This window comes from Pinus tabuliformis, chromosome 6, assembly GCF_031772625.1.
Source record: "Pinus tabuliformis cultivar Carrire ecotype Pingquan chromosome 6, CPIR1, whole genome shotgun sequence".
Taxonomy (NCBI): domain Eukaryota; kingdom Viridiplantae; phylum Streptophyta; class Pinopsida; order Pinales; family Pinaceae; genus Pinus; species Pinus tabuliformis.
In genome coordinates this window covers 1,034,531,777-1,034,556,621 of record NC_142292.1, presented here as the reverse complement: position 1 = coordinate 1,034,556,621, position 24,845 = coordinate 1,034,531,777, and positions in this window count along the sequence as shown.

Genomic DNA, 24,845 nt, shown 5'->3' with positions numbered 1-24,845 from the left:
GTATTCGATAGTGGAGAAATCACGAAATTTTGAACCAAAGAGGTTGAAAACAGCCATACTAATAGGCCAATGGTAAGTCCCAAAAGGGATAATGTAGCCATATAAGGAGCACCAATATTTCCGAAAGAAGGAAAAGGACTAGGATTCCCATTGAAAGGGATTCCTTGATCAGTGGATTCCGGATTTGTTGCCATATGTATCAACCTATGATCAACTAAGGAATAGGGATGTTATTCCGAATTCAATTAATTTTATGATTCTTGGACACAAATTTGCTTTTTCAGTTTTTAAGAATCGAGAAAAAGCTAAATATGACTCTAGTCTCCTTTGACTTTTAGTGAGCCTAAAATGACAAGTGCTCAGATGGACCTTTTCTTTTAAAGAGTTGAAAAGGAATGAAAGTGACTACTCTGGAAAATATAGACAAAGGGATTACCAAACCAATCGCAAAACTGCAATATACACCTTGGTGATAAATTAAAGAGAAATTACCAAGGACTTATGTATGGTAGTCAATCTTCCCAAATGTTTTGTTCAGTGCATTGTGATCAATAAGGTGGCAGACTCAGTTTCCTATGGATAAAGGATTTAAGCCTATTGAGGTCTCCTAATATATACGTGATGGTACGGGGAGCACAAGTTTGTGCTAAAACTTGTCGTATCAAGGAGGAGGAATCACCCAACCTTCAATGAAAATGATAGCCACTAGTTTTAATGACGCCGAAACACGTCTCTAGCCTATATCTCTAGATATGTTGTGTTAAGTTCCAAAGCATTGTTAGGTTCATTGAAGTTTATTTTAAATTTGATCTTGCTTAGAGTTTGTCTTTCAATGGTTCACCACGTGATGATGATCTGAAATTCCTAAGATGCAATGTACAATGATAAACAATCTTTGTTTAATTTTAGCAATGAAAATCCTAGCTACTAGGGAAAAAAATAATAGTGCTTTTAAGCAAAGAGAAAAGAGCACACACTAATGCACTTCCCTAAATAATATTTTCACACACCAATCAAAAAAATGCTAAATGCAAATGCATGTATTTGTTTTCGTTCTCCTTAATGTGAAAAATGCCAAAAAGGAAAACTAAATGCAACACAGATCTAAAATATTTCACTCAAAACGACACTTTCGACAATTTCTTCTTCAGAAGAGAAAGGAAGACTCAACAACACTTTTCAATTTTGAATGAAAATGCTTTCGAAACTTTGAATATAAACCAATCAAACCAAATACTTGAAGAAAATTTCAATCGATTATCATGGGAAGGAATAATTCACGACACTTCTCTTTTCAACACAAAACGACAATTACAACACTTTTTGTATCAAAGCGACAAATTAAGTTAAACAACTTTTTGACAAAAGATTGTAAACGATGAACAAATACACAAAAACACACACTAATCCTAATGTAATTGAGGCTGATCTAAGTGATGCAAGTAAGTTTTAGTAAAGAGGCGTTGTTCATATGCAGCAAAACAGCTAAACAAAACTGAAAACAAGGTAAAAAACCCTCAATTCTAGAATGGGAAAAGAGTTTAGTCAATCATCGCACCTGGGCTTCACAGAAACTGAGATGCATTGCACTTACTGCACTCAGGAGGTGCGATGCATATTGAGTCATAGTGAAGGATAGTGCGATGGTCCAGGGAGCGCAAATGAAATGGGTTTTGGCTCAAATGTGGAGTTGTTTTCAATGAGTTAAGGTGGGTTTTGTTGAACAGTGAATGGCAAAGTATGATGGAATGTCTTGAGAGGTTATTGGGCTACCAAAAGGGCATCTAGATGTGCTTGCAAGTCAAATGTTTAATTCATAAACTAAACCAGAGGTTGACTGAAGCAACATTCATCTACTATGCAATTGCAGAGCAAGAGCAGTTCAAAGGCTACCTGGCTGACTTTAGACTCTGTCTATAGTTTATCAAATTGAACATAAAACAAAAAAAACAACAGAAAAACATTTGTTCATTCCCCAATGGATTCGCCAATTTGTTTATGGGAAAACTAGTATTCCTAAAGAATGCTAGTCCTCTAGGTTTGGCAGCTACCCTAGAAACAACAGTTTAAAGAAATTCAATGATTTCTTCTATGTGCAATAGATAAGAGAAAGATAATGGAACCAACGTGGAACTTCCGCTTAATCCCTTGCTTGATCTCTCTTCCCTTTGACAGATCCTACAACTCCTCCCCGTACTTAACATGCTTGGAGAGTACCTGCACAAGTACAACAACAAAGAAATATCAAAGCATCATGATCTATTACAACAGAAACATTACAGAATCAGATATATAATGAAGAAATGATAGCATTTACAAATGATAAAATTCATAATTGCACAATCATATGGAAGAAAACTTGAAGAGCTTTATTAATAGAAGGGAGAATTACAACCCAGTTGTCTGATCTAGCATCATCCTCCCAGCTTCAATCCTTCTTCACCTCATGAAATAGCAAGATCACACCAACAATACAATGCTATTTCCTCAACTACAAACTATCAACACTTACTTGCAATTCACAACATTCCAGCCTATAGATCTCTTAGATGAGGGATCCATTTATAGATGTGTGCAAGTGCGTGAGTCATCCATGGGGTTTGATTAGTGTCATTCCACTTGTTACAGTTGATTCCATAAGAGAGGGGATTGGAGATTTTCTTAGATCCCTTACTCATCCTTGGGCGAATTCAGAGAGCCAAGTGGCACAGGAGAAGTTTCTAGAAGATTCCATGAGCAACCACCTAGCAAACTGTCTTAGACATTTGTCCATCCTTGCCCATTGCACCTTATAGAAGGCCTAATCAGTATGCATCGCACGCTAGCAGTGTACCAATCAGTATACATCACATTTTTCCAGTGGAGCAGTAAGTATGGTTAAATTTAGGTAATTTTTGGATGGTTTCTCAGATGGAACTTTTGGGGAATGATGTATTCAGATGACTATGTTCCTTTAGGGTATGAAAAAACTCTTTTAGGGGTTGATGAGCCCTAATACATTGACATATAAGTTTTGGGTTGATGTGCCCAAATATTTCTATACCACCCTCTCACCCAAAGAGGATACCCCTATTCCCTCTTGACCAGGGAACAAATCATTTCTCCTATCCAAAGAGACTCCTTGACTCCCTATAGAATCTAGAGGATATTCCATACTTCCATTCTATTTGGAAATTCAACACGACAAGCCTTATATCTTTCTTCCTTAAGAGTGTTAGCTACCATTTCTTTTTATCTATATGGCTTCCTCTTTTCTTCACATCTCATTATATTGATCTTCCTTCCTTCCAAAGTATCATGGATCCATATTATTTCTTGAATAATGTGATATGATCTAGGTCATAAATCTTTCACATCACTTTCATCTCATAATAAAGGCATTATATTGATCCTTTCCAATATTCAAGCTAATAATAACTTCTTCATGAAATTCATCTCCTTGTTATTTTATGAGCTTGACCTTCAGGTTATCTTCTTGTACTGCTACCTTTTAATCCCAAAATTGGCACATATTGTCTTCTTAATTCTAGGACCATATCTTCCATCCATGTAGTTTAACTTGCCATAATTGTCATCATGTATCCTTGCAACCTCCTTCCAGGTAGAAAAACAATATTTTAACCAGATAACTGAAATTATTAAACTTACCTCATCGTGAGACCTTCTAATCTCATCATCAACATCTTCATGGTCCATATCCACATGAATCTTCCTTCATGCATCAAAGTACGCAAGGATGCAACTTGATTTCTAAGTTACATTTTGTTTATAGAGACTATACTAGATATTAATTATTATTCTACATAATCTAGATAAAGCCTTAACTCTTTATCCATCACATAATAATATTAAGCATATTCCAAGATTATTTACATATGAATCTTATACAAGAGTTACTTTTTAATATGCATTCTTATGCTCTTATTCTATAATATAGATATATGTCCTATAATTATCTCACAACTTGATCAATTGTATTCCTTCATCCCTTAAGAGTATTATTTCCATACTATATAGAATGTATACTTATCCTTGTCAAAATCATTTTTCCAAGAACCTTCTAAAAACTATGATTCTTGCACGATCATAATAATCCACCTTAGAAAATTGACTACCTCTAACATCATGTTATAAGTGGATGAACACTAATATGAAAAATGGCCCAACCATCTCAATATTTAAAGACTAGATGACTCCCACGAAGTAAGTTAAACAAGTAGACTTCTAAATATGCTACTATCACATGCTTCTATATATGATGTTATGAATTTACAAAACCAAGATTTTCCTATAGAAAACAACAATGTGTTCTATTTTAAATTAAAGCCCATCTTCCTAAAGAGCCTAATAGGGAGGATGCCTTCTTCAATAGTAAATACCTTTGACATATTCTTTATTTGGCTTCTTCCTAGGTTCTGTCATATCCTCAACCATGTGAGCTTCACTTCTTTCCTTTATTTTGTTGTTCTTCTTGTTTTGACAATCCAATTTAAAGTGTCCAAGTTCATTACATCCAATGCATTACACCTTGGACATGTTTTTCTTCTTCTCGGACTTACCAAACTCTCCCCTCCTTAGGTTCTTGGTCCTTGCAATGAAGGCTTGAGACCACTCATCAGATTCGATATCATCCTTTTCCTTGATCCTACTCTCTTCCAAGATGCATTGAGCCCATAATTCATCAAAAGGAGTTGAATCTTTCTTCTTTTTTCTTTTTATTGGCTGTGGTTCATGGACACCTTGGTCAACGGGTGGTCACTACGTCAATGGAAAAATCTGGGCTGATCAACCCCAGAGGGAATCTAGCCCCATGGCCCACTAGCAAGGCCTAACCACAAGGGCTTCGGGTAGAATGGACCCTGTGACCTCCCGATCGGTGAGCACTGATTTTGACCAACTAAGCTAACCCTTTGGGCTTATTTGAGTTGAATATTTCTTAGAGTAGATACTTGTTGCAAAAATTCTCCATTATGATGACAAAACATTCATTACATATATTGTCATTTCACAATCCAAAATTGTCCCCTCAACTCCGTGGAATTGATCTCTTATTTGAGAGATATTCATTAGAAAAGAGGCCATGTCCTCATCCTTTTACTTCTTCATTTTATAAAACTTATTCCTTAAACACATATTTTGTCCTGATGTACTTATAGAGTACATACTCAGTAGCTTGTCATACATAGCCTTAGATGTTTTCAAATTAGCAACAAAGGGAAAATATAAACCTTAATAGATTCATAATGATCCTTTTTTCCCTTACTTCTCCTTTCTTGTATTTTTCTAGTTCTTGAATCCTATATTTTCTATGTTCAATAACTTGAACGAGGATGTATTCCATTACTTCATGTTTTGTAAGTGTCAGGTCTATCCTTTTCTTTCATGCTAGGTAATTTGCTGAGCCAATGAGCTTATTTCTTTCCTTGCAAAAAGAACCCATAAGACCTTTAGAATTAGACATAGAGAAACAATAGGATACTTACTTCTTCATCAAGGATCTTCCATTCTTTGATGATATCTCCAACTATCTTGAGGCTTTCAAGATCTTCAAAGAGACTTAAATGATGCCCTAGAAAAAAATATATCTTCTAGGACATCTTCAACAATGGCTTCAAAGAGGGATGAATGCTACCAAGATAATTTAATGATTCTTCCAAGGATGTCTTCCATGTAGGTTCGATTAGTTACATTTAATCCTACATTAGCTAGCTACCAGTTATACCTTCATTCCTTAGTTTTGACTCTAGAACTTAGATCTGCACATTTGATCTTGTAATTTGATCTTCTGAAATTTGGCTATGAAACTTTAGCATCCTACAACAAAATCTCATCCTCCTTGGAACATAATTTCAGACCTGCAGTCACTACAGAAATTTCGGTTTGTGCAACTACTCTAGAAAATTGCACATGTGAGAGAAAAGTGCCCCAAATTAATCTTATTTTATTCGTTAGTGTTTCTACTTTCTTTCCTTTTCCTTAGCTCTTCCTTTTCATTCTTCTTACCGTAGATCAAACTTGTTTATGTGTCTCTCAAATGAGGTCGAAGTGCTTTTATTTATACTCTTATATGTGGTTTAAATACCCCTTTCTGGGTTGACTTGTCTATGCTAGGGCCAACTTGCGCTAGGATGCTTCTAAAACTTTCTAGACTCAAAAATAAATTCTTCTACAAGGTGCATATTTCCTAGAATGGTCTTATAAACATTATATTGACTCTCTTGACTCATCACAATAAATCTTATGACCTAGAAGACCATCAATAAAGAGAATGAAAATGATGATTTAAAATATATTTTTCTTTTCTTCTTTCTGTTTTTTACAAAAAATACATATTTAATGAGTACAATAGAAATTATGAAGACCTAAACTAGTAACATTTCCAACATAACCTTCTTTTTTCCTTTGTAACAAAACTACCTCTATGGTATTCTTAGATTCAGAGGAGAAAATATTATATTCCTTTGACAATAAGGACTCATTAAGACTAGAGATTCCATGATGGCCTTCTTAATTTTCTCAAATTATCCTTATGCTTCTGGATTCGATCTAGCCTCATTGTAATTTTTGAGCATGCCTGTTATACACTTTAAGGTTTCTGCAAAATTTGCAATAAATCTATGTAGAAAATTTATCTTACTGAACAAGGATTGAAATTATTTCATATTTCATGGGAGACAAATCTTCGAAATGGCCTCTGTCCACTTTGCGTCAATCCAAACACCTTATTTCAACAAAATGTGTCCCAACAACTTTCCCTCTTGCGATATAAAGAATGACTTCTTAGGATTTAATGATAGGCCATTTTTTTTTCATTTTAGGAAAGTATATCTCAAATGCTTCAAGCAATCATCATCTGAATTTGAGAAAAAAATCATGTCATCTAGGTAGATAATTATGAACCTATCTCTCTCCCATGAAAGTGATATCCATATCCATTTGAAAGATAGCTCCTACATCCATCAACTAAAAAGGAATTTTATCATACATGAAGACGCCCCACGGTCTTGTGAATGGAGTTTTATCTTTTTCATCTGGATGCATTACTATTTGATTATCAACCAGAAACCCATCCATCATGATATTCTAGATGTGCCTATAACTATCTATAGTAAGTGGTCAATCTTAGGGAGGAGATATTTGTCCTACAGTGAACATCGATTTAGATTTCTGAAGTCAACACAAAGTCAGTGTTGATGTGTGGGATACTAACAAACTTGACATTTGTGATACGATGGAAAACAAATACCAATTTAACATCAACCCTTTCAGTAACGCCCACAGCGTAAGTGAAATCTCACTCGAGACACTAATGGGTGACTGTGGAACCATGTTTCTACAGTCTGATAGGATTGTCTTAAAGGTATGATGTGTAGCTCCTAACTGACACATACCATCCTACCTCACTGCTATTATGCACTGCACATAATTCCAAACATCAATTCTCCTAAATACTGCGCAAACATGACATTACCATATGCAATGTGACTGAACCCAGCGGGCCTTTAAAATGATGATAGACACTAGTCTTCTATGCAACTACCATCGACAAGCCAAATGGATTGACACTTCCAGTAGTAAGAGCTAGATGATATTTGTGCTTACTCAACTCAACTCAATAGCCACAATGCTACAAGACTATACAAAAACACATCGTTTCTATATGGTATCACAACAAAGAATAACTTCAAATTGATAAACATTGAAACTAATTAACATAACCAAAAACATTTAATGGTAGTGCAAACTGATAATAACAAATAGGAAAATCCATGTTTAATCCACATATATATAAAATTTTCATATAGTTGGAACATCCATCAATAAATTCAGATAGTTATGTAGAAAAGGAGAAAAAATGTCAAGCTCATCATTAATAGTTTACAAACATAAGGAAAGTATATTAATTCTTGTAGCACCAACTTCTATATATATTATCCAAAAAGGGCGAAAATATATAGAGTTACACATGTCCGATTAACAGGCTCTGTAGCCACCCACGGTACCGAAAATACATGATAGGGGACTATCCATAATAACTTTAATATATTCTAGAACTAACACTAGTCACAATAACATTTATGTTTAGTGGTGGAACCTGATTGTAATCTCCAACCATATCGACCCAATACTTGGTGTGTTAGCACTCAGAATGAACCTCAAGGCTGAGGAGAGGCATTTCTGAGGTAACCACAGACCAAGATTTTGATCTGGCATCTAACCCTGCCAGACCAGAGAGGGCTCTCTCTTTGCCAACAAAATGTGGCTGCGATAATTGAATCTTAGGCTAGCTATGAAGAATAAGGATTTGGTTGAAAATCGTGGGTTGAAAACAGTAAGAGAAGGGACTATTGGGCTATGGATTTGGGGCTAGTTTCTACCGGAAAACTTGGGGAAAAGTAGGAACAATGTACAACCAGATTAAAGATATAATGAGAGAAGAAAAGAGGGAAAAGACCACTACCCTGCAGGCATCGATCAGTGGATGGATCTATAGTGGAAAATTTAGAAGAAAGATAAGCATAGGGTTACTCAATAGAGCATCTAACAGAGGATGGATTCTGAAAAGATAACCACTACATCAAACAACATAATCATTGTGGAAGGAGCATCGTGCATGGATGGATTCCAAACATGTCCCTTAGAGAATGTTGTAACCAAATTAGTAGAAAAAACAAATCATGGAAATGAATTTACAAGAAAAACATGCCACACATTGAACACCATGATGAATCCCAAATTTAAAGAGCAGAAAAAGCTTCATTAAAATAATATTCAAGGAAAACTTTACACAGTCCAATGGCAGCCTCACTCTGCTACAAAAATCCAACCATTACACTCTGAAATTCATCAAATATATACAATTAGATCATCCTTGTACTAAGGGAGTTGAGCTCAACCATCTCTCTCAAGATAGAATCGGTTACATTAAATTTGAACCGAATTTATGAAAATAAGGCTCAAAGATGAACTCGTATCTCTTGAACCATAACACATGTTACAAAACTGAAAGAGGTTTTTGTAGATAAGGTCATGTTTGAGAAGAACCTCTCTCAAATTTTGGAAATTCGTTTCCAGTTGCCTTATTCTATTTTAATGGAACTAACATTGGCCTTATTGGGGATGGCAACTCCTTGGAGGTGTCAAGAACACCGTAGACCAAGTGCCTAGCTGATTGGGCCAATACGGTCAAAAAATTACAACCAAACTGAACACTGAAAATCACACACTGCAAACTGTAAACTGGATGTTGAATGATGTCTGTCCAACAAGCTTATTACACACTTATCTTACACTTATCTACTACAAAATCACTCAATCAAGTGATACTAAAGTGCCAAATCAACCAATCAAGTATTTTTTGTAATGATGCGGTTGTTTGATGGTGTTTGAACCAGAACATAATTGGAAATTCTACCAGCAATATATACACATAGTACCTCTGGCTCTATAAAAGGAAATCTAGTTTTTCATTCAACTTGAGAAAATATTCCATATATGTTGCTATAGGATCATAAAAACCAAATTCTATCTGCTGCCGTAACTCATTAACATATGCTCTCGGCTGGAAATTGTCACATCCTTGCTGTAAATCAAAACATCCTTCAATCCAACCATCCAAGGGTAGCCTTACCTTTTCTTCTTTGGGAGGAGGGAGAGTTTCCAAGAACTATTTAGGATCTTGGAAATCATATGATTCAATTTGAACATCCAATAGTTCAATTTCATTTTCTAATCTTTCAGTGACTAAACCAAGAAAACAATTTTTACCTTCAGGTGTGAGTCAGCTAGATTTCAAAGAATGAAATACTGATGTTGAAAAGCTCTGATCAATCTGAAATTTTGCTAACTCATTCCTTAAAGTTAGTAATATATCCCCAAATAAAGGATGTTCCACATACCCTGTCATTGATGATTACCATCAATGCTCTGAAATCTGGATTCTCTGTTAGTGAAGTCACTCTGAACTCTCAAAATTACTTTCCATCTATGGTAAAATGGCACCGCACTATAATGTCTAAAACAGTAAAACAAATGCAAAATTTGTTTTGTTTTAATGTAGGCTTCAGATATCACTGCATATCTCCCACATAGTAACACATGTGCATAAAATGAAGGAGGTTTTTGTTATTTGGTATGTGATTGACAAAAACATCTTTCACTTTTGTAAAATTCATGTCCATTACTTTAGAAGCTGATTTTGTGGCAAACTTGTCCCTATGTGCAACAAATGACCTCAAAACATGCATAACCAAGAATCAATCATTCATTTCGATCATATCTTCTTATTCGGGAACTGGTTTCAGGCTTGAAATATACTGTTGGAAATCTATTTCCGAGCTACTTCTGATGAAATTACTTAGGATATGATTTTCATTGAAACTCATGTGCAAACAATCTCTGAAAACCACATATAGTAAGAGCCCATTTTGATCCTTGGTGATAGGCTGCGAAGACTAGAACTAACGTGGTGCAGAGATTGACTCTGACTTGAATTACAAAACACTAACAGATAAGCAAATTCCAACTTATTCTACTCAGCCAACCCCCCCCCCCCCCCCCCCAATCTTGGACTGGCCCTTTTATTATGCTCATAAGATCTTCTCGAAGTCTCCTTATTCCTGCCCTTTTGACCCAGCTTCTTCGCAGACTCTTGAGATATTTTCTCGATTCCTATTGAGATGTCCTATGTGTGGTTTAGCTATCCAAAAACATATCTTTCTTGTTCTTGACTCCACTCTACCTATTGCTTCTAGTCCAAAAATATTTGCAACCACTTAGTATCCATTACCTCCTTGGTTGGTTCATTTATCTGCAAAATCCTAATGACTATTACCCTTTCCACATGTCTCCTTATTCCATTTGTTTTAGTCCTCCTGATGTTGCACAAAATAATTCTTTTCCATGCCCCAATCATTGCATTAGCGCTCTTCTACACTTTTTCTTCATGTGCCAACCCTCTACTACACTCCTACTTCATGTGACAACCCTCTTCTACACATTGTCTTACCCCTTTTCGCACTCCTTATTTCAGCTTCGCGGTCCTACCTATACCAAATTTTTCCAAAAACTTTTCTGGCTCCCAATAGGCCCTAAACACAAAAATGTGGCTCATCTTGAATCCACTTAGTCCTTATTCTATTCCCATGGATTTGGGACATCCAATATCACTGAGGTTGTCTCCTTTCCATCAGTATGGTTACTGCAAGATGAGACATATAATTTGGACACCATGGAGCTACTAAAACACCTAAAGAGGGATTAACCATGTCCCTTATGCCCCCCCCCCTCATTGGTGCCATCAAATAGAAAGACCTGGATACCACTGCTACTCTCGAACTGACTTCTAAGCTTGTCGTTGACATGTATCTCCTTCTTGTAGTCATACCTCATTCTTCATCTGGTAAAGTGATACAAGGCCTGAAAGTGGTTTTTTTCTTTATGATGCACACCTTGGCCTCGTCCATATGATAAGAAATAAGAATTATCCCATGTTCCTTCATATTTTTCTATCATGCATTAGGAAAAGATCCCACCTTTCCACAATAGTCCTTCTCATGTGAACTGGATCATCGCCATCCAAGTCCAAGAGGCTGCAAGTCCTCTTGTTTCTTAGCAGCTGGAAAAAAATACTAGTGCATCTATTTCTGTAGGTGTGAACCATCTTTGTGAGTGATAGGGTCCTCCTTCACCTTAAACTTCTAGCAAGTATCCTCACTCCCTTGGACCTAGACATCCCATTGCTATTTTTATCACCCAAGTTGACTTGCCGGAAGCTCTTCTTCCATAGTTGCATCCTCTTGTCGGTGTTTTGATTCAAGGTGAAATCGTTTGCCATTCCTCAGTCTTCCCTCTTATTAGTGCATCACCTTCACATGATTCCATTCACTCTTCAAGTATTCCAAACTTCATCATCATCTAATAACAAAAAAATTCATTCTTGAATACTTATTTTTCTCTTATTCGGTCCCAGGGTGATTATCTATAACAATTCCTCCTTGTTTTCTCTCTGCCAGACCTACTAACACATTCTCTTAGTTTTGATGGAGTGTGGTTTTGAACCTCCTTGGTTATCAACAATCTACTCCATTGGCACTCTTTCTATGTTCATCAGATACAATATTTCACATGAGCCACTGACTTGCTCTTGTCAGCTTTAGTCTATTCAAATATTCATTCACCTAAGTTTTGGTCCTCATGATATAGTGTGATAATGTCTCAATAATCCATTGGTCAGTTGGCAATTCAATGAACTTCCTTTACCTCCAAATGGGATTTGGTAATATCTCCATCCACATTTTTAAGTTTCCCTACAAATGGCCTTGATGGGATGAATAATTTTGATGCAACCCTCCTTACATGATCTTTACCATCATCAGTGCCTTTGAACCTCCTCATACCGAGTTACATCGTCATCATATTTGAACATGCAGGTTGGTCCATTGCAATAACTTATGTAATCGAGTTGGTGTCATCCCTAACACAATGTTTTTCTTATCCTCAATCCTACATAAACAACCTCTAGTTTGATCTTGATCTTGGGGAGGCCCCAAGATTTGAGTAATTGCCACACCAAGAAAAGAACAAAAATAACCCAAACAAAAAAGCAATTCATGAACCAACTTTGATTAGATCAGAAAATGAGAGTAGCAACTACATTTGTTATACACGAAAATGACCTTCTCATCAACTTAGAGGACAAAGACATGATGACTGAAGGACTGACCAAGTTCACAGGCCCAGTTGTCAAGCTAATGTTGTCTAGACACTAGCAACCTGCTTTATAAAGCTTCTCAACAAGCTTAAGGGTGCGTTAGCTCCTAGGGTAGCTCTAGTTGCTACCTCAGGAATAGTGTTAGTGAACCTGCATCAAGTTCTATGGGTCAAAGAAGTGAATTTACTGAGAAAATATCCCTATATTCTCTCCTATGTCAGCTCATAAAAGCAGGGAAACATAATAAATCAACCTGTTTGGGGGAATTATTAATTCCTGATGGAGTATGCAAATGGGAAAGAGCACTAAAGTGAGAAACATCACTGCTTTTTCCTAATGGAACTCACGAAGGACTTGACAACCCCAAACCTAGATGCTATACATGCAAGGTTTGGGCCATTGTGAAAGAGATTGAAACATTTGAAAGGATTGCCTATTTGATTGTCAAGAAGAGTCTTAGACTAAGGCATAAGAAGAGGTTAAGAAGAGAGAGGGAGAGAGGAGTTGGAGGGTAAGGGAAGGTTGATGCAACTAATGGTTGTAATCACTCTTTCTACATCAATATAGAACTGCAGTTGTGTTGTCCACTCCGTGATGTTGGTAGTATACACTTGTTTATATGTTGATATAATATCTTCTAGCATGAGTGACTTAGTTATATGCAACTAGATATCTTTTATATGTTCATGCATTTGTCTATCAAGGTTATATGATGTGATATTACACTTGTCTTTGCTTTGTGTAGGTTTTGATATGGAGCTGACTTAGGGGTCTTCTGCCTAGCTGCATTACACTCTCCAGCAACACCACACTAAGGCTCAAGGTAATAATTACTTCTCTCTTTGATATTCATTTTTTAAACATAGATATGCATGTATCTTTGTGACAGCTACAGCTAATCTGACTGTCTACTGAGGATCTCGGGAATATCCTTGAGGGTTGTATACATCAACAAACACCCATGCATTAATCCATATAGTAGAATTGGAAACTCCACTGGAGACTACACTTATTTCCTGGTTTTTCCTAGAAAGTTCCTAGATCTCTTTTTCTTCCAGGCCTTCTTGTACTTCTTCATTCCCTTTTAGACCACTCAGGACCATACAACACGCTTCTTTCAGTTCTCAACCTTAGATCTGATCCTCACAACCTATTTTTTGAGTGTTTTTCCTCACTAACGTAGGTTACTAGTGAAAACAATGCCTTATAAAGAACTATGCCCTCACAAACATAGCGCTAGTGCTGAAACTAACTCTCTATAGCCTCTAGTACAGAGTGTTAATCAGCCGTTTCTTGATAAACAACTTACCCTATGAACTCATGGGTTGGGAAATCTTCTTAAAGAATGATCACAGATTTGCAACTACACTTTTTTGACTGATCTGTGTCCTGAACATAGTTTTTTTTAAAGAAAACAACTTTACTTCTTAAAGTTTTTGTTTTCATTAAAAGAAATATACAAAAACATTTACTGTTTTCTGCTTTGTTGGTTAAGTTCTGCATTATTTGTTTTCAATAGTTGTTAGTGAGCATTGAATTTATGTTGATTATCCCAGTGTTGTACTTAATAGGATGCATGGAATGAATATTGATATATGAATGACTCTCCCTTTGTAGAAGCAACTTATTCATCAAAAGTGAAAAGTTACAATCATTGTTTTTGCATGATTTGAGTCAGAGTCCCAAATAATTTCATACGTCAAAACCCATACGAAAGACTCTAATGAAGTACATTTAAAATCTACCTAATAAATTCAATCAGCACTCTTTTTAGAGTAAACAGACTTTAGTTTAGGCTAGGATCTTGGGATAGGTAGTGTCAGTTAACCGCCCAAGATCATACACTGAAACTAGTGTCATTAAAAGAGAGAAATCCTTCTGCACTCATACTATCCGGGACCACTCCACTAAAAGTGGAGCTAAATACGAGACAACATCAGACTGTAAGTGAAGGTAGACCACCTTCACTTATAGCTCCTTGGGTATTCTATGTATCAGGGATCCCTTCAGGGATATCGGATCTAATTCAGGGACTCAAGTATTCTGCCCACATAGCATACTATCTGCGACTATGTCCCACCCGCTAGTGTCTGTGATCTAAGGTATCCTTAGTGGCCATACTTTTATGAACTAACACAAGATGACTGGAGCGGGCAACCTTGATACCTAACACAAACGGACCTACTCTGTCTTCAGATTTTGGGAGGGTGCTCGTCTTCATGAGAGTACTTGACCCCTCAATCTGAGGTTCGGGCGAAGCTCTAGAGTAACCATAACTATACATTTGGAAAACTTTCTCTATTATTCATTGTGATACTGGGTTTGGTCTCTAGTGATCAGTGCTTATAAGACAGGGTCATTTCCCTCTGCTTTTTGATTGATTTAATTAGTGTATTTTTTATTTTTTAGGTGCTAGAGTGTTATCATTGAGACTTTAATAAACATCAATCTAAAATTTACTGATAAAATTTATCGGCCACTGTGGCTACATCCAGCCCTCATCATCAATCTAGATGGTTGTTAGGTCTTCCCCCACTCACTATGTACGATCCGCCAAGCTCCAGTGAACTAGATTCCCCGTCTTTGGGAAATTAGTCTCCGAGATCTCACACAAAATCAGTTTGGACATCCCACGATTCAAGCTTACCGAAGGATTTCTTTACTGAAGGATTTTTTCCTCCATACAATCCTCCGATCACAAATCTGTTAGACCCACTCTTGGTTCCTATTGCATCTGTACCTGCTTTGTCTTCAGTTGGAACACTTCCACTCATCCATTGACGACTAATGGGTTGTGGGACTTTTTGGACACTTTTGGTCCCCCACCACTTCCCCAGTCAACAATCAATACCACACCTTTGATGCCAAACCCTACTATCCCATTTGTCCTACATTCAAACCCTATGATAACAACCTCTACGAGTGGAACCTAGTCCATTCTGAGTTTCAGCCCTTTAGTGTCAACTGTTGTACCTTCGACAAGTGCTAAAGATAGCACTCCTTATAACACTCAATATAGAATAGTTAGCGCGGGTCCCTTCAACTAGCAATATGGTTGGCATCCATTGTATAGTTATAACCCCCAAATTCAGGTATTTGGGGGCACTCCCAATATGCATATACCGGCCACAAGAATAACAATACCCCCTCCATTTTGAGGCATGCATGGTGAGTCACTGATTGACATGAACCCTCCTTATGTTAGTCAAGGACATATGGTTAGTTATGTGGCAAGAGGGAACCCGCAAAGGGGTCCCAATCAATCCATAGGGGCACCCTACTCACAACCTCAAATGAGTCTAGGGGGCAGTACTTATCTTGGGGGCACTGCTATCCACCAGCCTAACAATCCCTATGGAAATCCACAATACAATACCATACCCCAAGGCACCTACTATACCACACAATCTATGTATAATATTGGGAAAAACATGATGGGAGGACCGTAAGGATCCTTATGTCATATGTCCTCGCCTTGGTTTGATTCGTGGGCATCAAACACTTTGCCTTTCTTGGCAATGCTTGTTATCCCCAACTTGTACGAACTCACAAATGACCCCATCTATCATAACTTACTTTGGCTACCAATCTCGCATAAAATACTGACAGACATCCCAAAGTTCAAAGGGAAACAAGGGGAGGATCTGGGTACACACTTCACCACCTATCATCTATGGTGTGTTTCTAACTCCATGGTGGATGATAGTATCTAGTTATGTCTTTTTCCTCGCACCCTTACTAGCAATGCAACCAAGTGGTACATTGAGTTACCACACACTTCAGTCAATACCTTTGGCACTCTAGCGATGGAATTCTTAAAGAACTTCCAGCTACCCATCCGCTATGAAACTAGGATGAAACTCCTCACTTTATTACATCAGGATACTGCCTCCCACATCTTTGATCATATACATGAATGGAGATGTAAGTGGAGGTTAGTCAAAGCTCCCCTCCCAGACTATCTCTTAGTAGATTGGTTATGCAAGTCTCTACTCCCCCAAATCACAAAGGATGTTTCCTTAGGTGGTGCAGTCACAGAAGACCAATCCATTCATCGTGCCCAACACTTGGATTTGATATATTCGTAGTCTAGCACTCTATACGACATAATTCCCAATGCCCCTCACAACTCCAATGCTCCCACTACTCAGCAACCCGGAGTGCACGTCGATGGGATTATCGGCACAACCTATGGGGCTATTATAAAACAACTCAGTGGTCACATTGGCCATATGTCAGTGGACCCCTCTACCAAATCAACTACTCTTCCTACCACTGCGATAAACCTTGTGCAGTCTACACAAAAAACGAGTGGTAAGAACAAGAAGAATAAGAAAAAGACTGCTACTTCTAGATTCTAGCAGTCAACAAAGCAACAAAACCAAAAGTATAATGTTGTTGTGCCCTCTGACAATGGAAAGGATAAAAAAACCCGATTCACTTGCAAAATCTATGCTGAACACCACTTGACCTATCCCTATCTGCATCTTTAGGAATGCGCAGATTTCATTGCTAAAAAGGACACTAGTAGGACCCCTCCTCTCCTGAATAATCCTTTCCCCACTCAATAGCAGCAACACCTTATTGCAAACCAAACCCAACCCCCGCAAGGGGGAAATGGTGGTTCGCAACATCCTTCAGCTGGTGAAGGACCATCTACTCTTTACACCTTTGAAACGGTAGATCTACAAACCAGAGCCAAATCTTATGGAGCTCTTGTTGCCCATACAAAGGAACCCTCCACAAGTCAAAACCCACTACCGCCTAATGATCTTCATATCGAAAGGCCAGTTGCTGACCTTGTGATTCACCTCCCTAAAGGGGCACTTTGACGCACAACACACAATACATCTGCACGTGCCACCCAAAACTACAACATTGTAGAAGACTTAACATAAGCACTGTCAGCTTGTCGGCGCTTGAAGTATTACAAACATGTCCAACACAAAGGAAAGCTCTACTTTTGGCTATTGGTGGTATCGACCCTCAAGATTGCATGCCTGAAATTTTCAACACGGAAAAATGGAAACCTCCCCTTTCTCACCAGCTTGCATTTCAGGTGCAAATCTTTTCGAAAGGTAAAGGCATACATAGAACTATCATTAGCGAAGGTGCTTCTACCTATGTAATGTTGGCTTCATGTTGGCTCGCTTTGGGTTCTCCAATCCTATCCCCACCGTTGAATTCCCTTAAAGCTTTCGACGGCCACACTTTCATCCCAAAAGGTCACCTAGCTAGCTACCCCATCAACTTGTATGGAAAAATGGTAATGGTGGACATCGAAGTTGTAGATAGAAAGCTCAACTCTAATCTCTTGTTGGGTCGCAGTTGGACTTACGCCATGATTCCCATTGTGTCTACTATCTTTCACATAATCCTATTTCCATTGGATGGAAAGGTAGTCACAGTTGACCAGCTTTGTACCCTTAGTAGGTGGTGTACCTAAATCTTATGTTAGTATCGATACCAGTCTATTGAAGGGCTCTTCCCCTATGGGTTGTTTCCCTCTTCTGCCACCAGTAGTTCCATAGACGGTCAATATGGTTTCATCCATTCCTCACGAACTGACAGATCCTTGGATCCTAACAGCCTATTCAGACATTGACACTTACGAAGAACAAATGCCATTGTCACCAGCAGAATTTGCCTACCAGGCCATTCAATCTGCATCTAAGTCTCTAGTCACTTTGGTCACTGTCAACGGTACCACTGCCCCCCCATAAATGCTCCTTCTTTCAATCCCCTCAATCAAGTCCTACCTACGGACGAAGCTATTAGAGAGATCATGAGTTTAGAAGAGCGAGCTCGGGAGGACTCGCACCATCGTGTTTCGCTATCTGATTCAGACATGATGCCTCTTCAAATCCTGTCACCTGACACACCTAAAATAGTTTCCTCACCGTATATGACTATCCAAACTTTGGACTCAAAAGGAAACATGGGCAATATTTTAAAAACATTGTTCATCGATATTTTTGTCATGACAGGCATCGTGGAAAACATCCAGGTTGGAGTAGATTGTAATCCTGAGGAAATTGCAAGCTTCACTTACCCTTTTAAGGAATTCCGCGATGTATTTGCTTGGTCTTACAAGGAAATGCCTAACATAGAGCCTTATATTTTCTAGCATGAGATCAAGATATAAGACAATGCTAAACCTGTCCACCAAAGGATTCGACGAGTCCACCCCCACAAAATGGTAGCCATCAAGACTGAGGTAGAAAAGTTGTTACATGTTGGTTTCGTTTATCTCGTTACCTTAATGGAATGGGTTTCCAATCTGGTTCCTATAAATAAGAAACAAGGAACAATCCACATATGTGTCGACTATCGAGACTTGAACGCAGCGTGTCCAAAGGATAATTATTTGACATTGTTCATTGACCAAATCATCAACGACTATGCCAGTTGTGAATCATTTTCATTCATGGACGGATTCTCAGGTTACAAACAGATTGCTATAAAACCAAAAGACCAGCACAAAACCACCTTCCTTTGCCCATGGGGAATCTTTGCCTATTCAAAACTCCGATTTGGTTTAAAGAATGTTGGAGCAACATTTCAAAGGGCCATGGACTTCACATTTTATGATATTAGGGATATCGTTCAAGCTTACTTGGATGACCTTCCAGCCCATTCTAAGTAGTGAGTGCAACACCTAGATCATTTAATAACTATATTTATTAGGTGACAGTTTTATCACATACGTTTAAATCCGCATAAATGCATTTTATTTTTTGAGTTTGGATGCTTACTTGGATTCATTGTCTCAAAGTACGAGATTAGGGTTGATCCCGACAAGGTAAAGGAAATTACTCAATTGCCCAAACCACAATCCATTCTGAGCTCCAACGTTTGCAAGGGAAAGAAAAATTTCTACGATGGTTCATCGTTAACTATGTCGAGTTGATGAAAGGCTTTATGCACGTACTTGAGAAGGGAGGGTCATATCTATGGGATGATCAAGCTCAATGATCATTTGATGCCTTGAAAAAGGCGGTTATATCAGCCCCACTTCTTAACACTCCCAATTATGGGCACGACATTCTTCTATACCAGGAAGCCTTTCCATCCTCTCTAGTAATGGTCTTGGTTCAAACTCATGATGACTAGAGTGAACATGTGATATATTATCTATCGAAAGGCCTAGCTAGGACCGAACTCAAATATTCACATGTGGAGGAGTTGTCCTTGGTAGTTGTCTTGGCTATCAATCACTTCCGACATTACATACTGCTGCGACAGACTACTGTCATCGCCTTGGAGAATCCCATGAGACAAATTTTGTCTCATTAAGTAATTGGAGGGAAATATTCAAAATGGAACATGATCCTCCAACAATTTGATTTTGTTTTCACTGCTGCCAAGGCAAAAAAATCCTTCGTCTTCGCCGAACTTTTGTCAGATCTTCCCATTGTCGATCCTAACGAGATAGCCCACAATCCTCTTCCAGATGAAGTTTTCTATCTTATCGACACAACTGACCCTTGGTATGTTGACATTCTTGTCTACCTCCAAGCGTAACAGTTCCACCCCGAGCTATCGTCATGTGACCGCCATCGCACCCGCCACTAAGAATGACACTATTTAGCACTTAACTATACGTTATATCACCATGGTGTGGATACAGTTCTTCGATGTTGCCTCACTCATGAAGAGGTAAAATATTTTTTAAATGACTACCATGCTAGGGCATGTGGTGGTCATTTTTCTGGCATATCTACTACACATAAAATCTTGCGTGCAGGCTACTACCAGCTGACCTTGTTCAAAGATTGTATCAAGGCTATCTAGCAATGCCATCCTTGTCAAGTGTTTACAAAGAAAATGCGCACTCCTCCAGCCCTACTACACATTATTATATCCGTTAGCCCCTTTGCCAAATGTGGGATAGACTTCATAACTTGCAACCTCGTTTCCTCTGTTAGACACAACTGTATTATTGTAGTTGTGGACTATTTCAGGAAATGGGCTGAAGCCCTTCCCACCTTACGGGCCGATGGAGAAACCGTGATGCTATTCCTATTTAACTAGGTCATCTATCATTTCGGTTTTCCCTGCAAAATCGTTACAGACCATGGGTCTCATTTTTTAATCATAGGATGTCTAACTTAACATTGTTGCTAGGTTTTCGCGAGGATCAATCATCCTCCTACTACCTCCAAGCTAATGGTCAAGTAGAGGCCAACAATGGCATCTTAGAAACCATGATCCATAGGTTAGTAGGGAATCATAAAACCCAATGGCATCGAATGTTATATCTTGTGCTATGGGCATACCAAACTTCAGTTAATATTGCTACATGCTTCACACCTTTTCAACTGGCTTATGGCCTGGAATTAGTTTTACTAATCGAGTGTTAGATTCCTTCCTTACAAATCGTTGTTGAACTCTTGCCTGGCACTACTGTCGAAGAAGAGCACATGCTATACCTAAATCAATTGGATGAAACTCATCGAGATGCCGAATTGGCACTCGAGGCCCATAAGCGTCGGGTCAAAGCCTAATACGACAAAAAGGTCAAGCCTTGTTCTTATCGAGAGGGAGATCTTGTTTTACTCTATGATAAAAAACATGACATCTTGGGGGTAGAAACACTTCAACCCTTATGGCTCAGTCCATATTTCATCAAAAAGGCCCTCTCAAAAGGGGCATATGAACTTTAGGACTGGGAAGGATTCCCACTTGTTGAGCCCCAAAATGCACTCTATCTGAAAAAGTATTATACCTAGTATTGCACTAGGCATGTGCTTTGTAATTTTATGTATTTATAAGTTTTGATTCTATTTTTGATGTGACTAGATTTTTTGGTATTTATTGAAGTATTTGTCTCATACATATTTCTCGTAATACAGATGCCTTCATTACCCTTAGCATATGTAGGATACACAAATGGTGCCAGTCATCACACATGACACATTGCATTAGTTGCTTGGGTCATTTACACACCTGAGTTAGAACTGTTTTGTTCTGGGGGAGTCTTTCTTGGTACTGCCACCAACAATATTGCTGAGTACATGTCTGTAATTTCACTTCTCACTGAAGCATCATCAAGGGACATCTCCAATCTGGTGGTCAGGTTAGACTCTCAGCTTGTTGTTATGAAATTGACAAATCATTATCATGTTCGTAATCCAATGTTGTTACATCATTATTTAAGGGTACGACTCTTGGAAGGTCAATTTGAAGTTATCACATATGAGCACATTCCTAGAGAATTTAATATAGTTTTTGATTCATTGGCAAACTATGTGTTAGATTGGCATCTATGTCATTCACTATACATACATGTATGAAAAGTAAATATTTACACAGTTGAAAATTTACAAAAACACTTAAAAAACATTTACATCATAAAATACCAAAATATATGTATATATATATATATATATATATATATATAGAATCCAGTATTTTACATTAAAATATTCCAAAACTTTGGTGATTTAAGTACAAAATGGCTATTAAGCCTAGCTATAAACACTTGTTGGCTATGCCAAAGTGCCTCTGAAGAGGAACCAGAAACCGCTCAGGCACATTGACTGTGTGCCATTGCATATGAGCGAGGATCTCCCTCATAGGAAGCGGGGCCACACCTGTTATCACAAAATCAGTACTTAGGGCTGCAACCAAGCAAGATTTCATGTAACTCTTTCAACCAGTCTTTAGACTAAGGATTAGCCTCCTTAGTCAGAGAGGGCTCTCTCACAAACTTTTGATAAAAATCAATCACAACAACAGATGGCTAACTCTTCACACATTTATGAAAACAAAGCTGGTTGGACACATATCAAATTGGTCTTCATTGGGCTATGGAGTCTCACACATTTAATAAACAAAAGCACAGTCATTTCATGGAAGTCAAGGCTCTTTGCATTAGATGTTCAAACATACTTCACAAAAACCACAGCTTGCCAAACATACAGGAAGTCAGAGCATAAGATATGAATTCTGAGTGATTATGCTGTAACAAGGCTGTAAAAAAAACATTAAGAGAATGAACCACCATCACATTTGAACAATATAATCCATTGAGAATCTTGAGAAGAAACAACCACTGTTTTACTATTACTGTAATAAGTCTTTACATTGGCCCAAATAAACTCTGTTTTTGTATAAAATCTCCAACCTTTTTTACATCAGAGTCATTTCTATATATAGGAAAACCAAAAGTACAACTACCTGAGACTCCTCAACAAGCATGAAGGGAACTCGAAATCCTATCATTAATTGCCTTATCCATATCTAAACAAACTAATTAATTACAAAGGTATTGCGCTGTGAAAACATAGAGTCCCATTCCCATTGAAACTCTAAGTCTATCTCCTCGTGTGCATTGATGCTTTCTTGAAATTTGACACCTGTATCACTTCAGTAATAGCCAAGACATGCTGGAGGAACATTCACTGAATGAGCAGCTTCGGATACTTGATATGTGGATGACTCATCAACTGATGAGGATCTGTGTCCTATGTTCACGGTCTCTGCCTCCCATTAGTCTTCATGCATTAAAAGACTATGCTCCAAGCCATTTAATTCTTCTAATAACCACACATAATTCAATATGCCTTATGATCTGGACACTTTGTGAACTGAACAGGTGTACCACTCAAAATTTCGGTAACCCTACCAGAACCCTAATATTTCGGCTATAAAGTAACTTTAGGAAGACTTCAACCAAAGACAAAAATTTCACATTTTCCTTACATACTCACACCTGTCACCTTTTGAATGCTTAGATAGCATTGTATAATCTCCATGCTGGCCTCGAGTCATCCCTTTTAAGATTTGCTGACCTCAGCATCAATTTCATTTTTTTCACATAAACAGTCATCTACAGCAGTTTCGTAGCGCGCTACGAAATTGCTGTAGGTAATCAAAACAAAGCATATGAGTTTTAAAGCACTGATGACTTAACTCCGTGATCTCTTCAGCTATTTTGTACAGGTGTAAAGGCTCCAAAAAGTTTCAAAATGATGACAGCCAAAATTTATCAAAACTTGAAAAGCAAATTTCCCCTTGGATTAATCAGCTAGTTTGCCTAGCTTCCTCTGTAAACTGCTAACTTCTTCCTTTAAAGCCTTGTTTTCTGCTCTTAAGCTTGTGTTCATTTGTTTCATGATTTTTGCCTGCTTCAGAGCTGGCACCGTCCACAAATATGCATCAGACACTGAGTCAGTTTGGCTCATTAGACTTGTTCTGCCTTTTATTACAGCCTTTTTATAATTTGCATATCTTACTGCCCTTTCCTTAGAAACATCTTTAATCTGAGGTATTTCTTCTTGTGTTGTTCCTGCTTGTTGCTTGATAGCAATGACATTTCCACCTTGACTGATGATAACCCTATTACCCTTATTTTTACTTTTGGCTGCTTGAACTGTTCTGGTCAAAACCTCAAGTACATCTGTACTAGGCACTTTTAAAGGTGCCTTCTCTTTCTGCGCTTTCTCCACTTCTTTCATTTGTCTTCTTGTGACTGGTCTACGTGGCTTGAAAGCATATTCTTTACTAGGCTCTTCAAATTTCAATTTTTTGAAGCTCTTGGCTTTTTTGTACTTTCGGGTGAAGATTGAGTGAGGTCAATATGCATTGGCTGCACTGGGTGATCTTGCTCAAACTCTATTGGTTCAATCTGTATTGGCTGATCTTGCTCAAGTTCAATAGCTTCAAGTAAGTCATTTAAACTGCCTTTTGAAATAGGGCTTTCTTCCACAGTAATTGACTTACCCTTTTCCTTGTTTAGTTGACCTCTGGTTTTCACCCTTGAAATCTTTTCAACTTCACTTGGTTTAGCTTCATCCTTCTTTTTCTGGATCTTCTGCTTTGATGACTGAGATGTCTCCTTAGATGATGGCTTAGGAGTTTCCTTTGCTGATGATTTAGGTGTCTCTTTAGATGATGGCTTAGGAGTTTCCTGCGCTGATGATTTAGGTGTCTCTTTTGCTGCCACAGACTTCTCTGATTTCCTTAACTTGGTTTTAGGCTTCTTTTGGTCAGTCACCTCTTTTCTAAGCTCAGCCAGAGTGGGTTCTTCACTCCTTTCTTCCCTTTCCCTCACAGGCAATGGAGTGAGGCCTGTTTTGCTTGGGAAGCCGGCCATAAACACAAATGAATCCCAATCTCTGCCAATCTT